The sequence below is a fragment of the Gossypium raimondii genome, chromosome 1, assembly GCF_025698545.1.
Source record: "Gossypium raimondii isolate GPD5lz chromosome 1, ASM2569854v1, whole genome shotgun sequence".
Classification (NCBI taxonomy): domain Eukaryota; kingdom Viridiplantae; phylum Streptophyta; class Magnoliopsida; order Malvales; family Malvaceae; genus Gossypium; species Gossypium raimondii.
In genome coordinates, this window is record NC_068565.1 from 19,911,855 (window position 1) to 19,913,736 (window position 1,882).

At 39.1% G+C, this 1,882-nt stretch overlaps 1 non-coding gene across 1 annotated transcript; it reads left to right on the top strand.

The window, feature by feature from the left end:
• Nucleotides 1–1,546: 1,546 nt before the first annotated feature.
• On the top strand, nucleotides 1,547–1,653 carry LOC128032741 (small nucleolar RNA R71). Its single transcript, XR_008189037.1, has one exon. It is a non-coding gene; the product is annotated as a small nucleolar RNA R71 (small nucleolar RNA).
• Nucleotides 1,654–1,882: the final 229 nt, after the last annotated feature.

The following is a 1,882-nucleotide window of genomic DNA, read 5'->3' on the forward strand; positions in this document are numbered from 1 at the left end:
GTCTCCTAAGGATGATCGACACTTCCTTATCTGCTTTAAATCTAAAATAATGAAATCAGCAGGAAAAATAAATTTATTGACTCTTACCAAAACATCCTCGATCTTTCCTTCGGGATATGCTAAAGATCGATCCGCTAGCTGAAGCATCACAGTTGTAGGTCTTACTTCACCTATCCCTAACATCTTGAAAATAGACTTAGGCATCAAGTTGATATTCGCTCCTAAGTCACACAAAGCTTTACCATAGTAAGATTCACCAATGTTACAGGGTATAGTAAAGCTTCTTGGGTCTTTCAATTTCAGTGGCAGTTTGTTCTGCAGGAACGCACTGCACTCCTTTGCCAAGGCAACAGTCTCATACTCACTCAGTCATTTCTTCTTGGACAATATATCCTTCATAAACTTCACATAATTCGGCATTTGTTCTAAAGCCTCCACCAACAGAATATTGATGTGTAATTACTTCAGAACATCTAAAAACTTCTTGAATTGCACCTCTTGTTTCTGCTTGTGTTGCTGCAATCTTTACAGATATGGAGGTGATGGAACTTTCGGTTGAATCGGACAACTTTTCTGAGTAGGTAAATCTCTATCTAAAAACGATGTCAAAATATCTGAATTCACTAAGTCAAGGTTTACCTTGTTAGACTTTGTAGATTTTGATTCCTTTGGTGTAATAACTTCAACAACTAGTTGATTCTTCTCAACAGACTTATCTTCGACATCAATCCATCGGGGTTCTAGAATTTTGCCACTTCACAATGCCACTGCCTTGATATGTTCTTTACCCAAATTTCTTAGATTCTCAGTATCACTTGGCAAGGTTCCTTGTGGTCTATTACGTAACTCCGTAGCTAACTAACCCATTTGGTTTTCCAAATTTTTCAGTGTTGCTACTTGGCTTTGGATCAAAGCGTCATTCTTTTCCATGTACGCTTTCAACAAGTTCTCCAAACTATTTGATGCCTGAGCTTGAGGTCGTTTCAGAGCTAGCTGATTATACCCTTGAGATTGGTTGGTTCTTTGGTTTGATAAGTTGTTGTTTGGTCCATGTCCTTGGTTGCTCCAAGAAAAGTTAGGATGATTACGCCATGAAAGATTGTAGAAGTTGGACTAGTGTCCTTGTCCACTCCTATTTTGATATTGATTCCCCACATAGTACATTGACTCGGGATTTGATGGACAATTTTCAAAAGAATGACCTTCCCCACAGTACACACAGGAAACTATTTCAAACAGACTTGGTGGCTGAGCTGCAAAACTATTAGTACTATTAGCGGTTAACTGTTTTAACATAGAGGAAATAGATGATACCTGAGCTGATAACGAAGTGAAGAAGTCAACTTCATGAACTTTGGCTATGCGTCTTCCTGAAGCTATTCGATTTGTTGGCCATTGATAGTTATTACTCGCGATCCTCTCAATGATCTTATAAGCCTCATTATAAGACTTAGACAAAATTACACGATTCGCGGAAGCATCTACCATAAATCTTGTATGTGCATTGAGACCCTTATAGAATGCCTCCAACTGGATACAGTGAGGAATCCTATGATGAGGACACTTACGAAGTAACTCCTTGAATTGTTCCCAAGCCTAATACAAAGACTCGTCATCCAATTGTTGGAAAGTTGTGATCTCGTTCCTCAACTTAGCATTTTTGCTAGGTGGGAAATACTTAACCAAAAATATCCCTGCTAATTATTGCCATGTAGATATGGAACTTGGTGGCAATGAATTGAGCCATGCTCGTTCTCGATCTTACAACGAGTACGGAAACAACTTCAATCTCAGTACGTCTTCAATCACACCGGCTATCTTGAATGAATCACTCACCTCCATAAACAATCGAAGGTGGAGATGTGGATCTTCCGTGGGCATA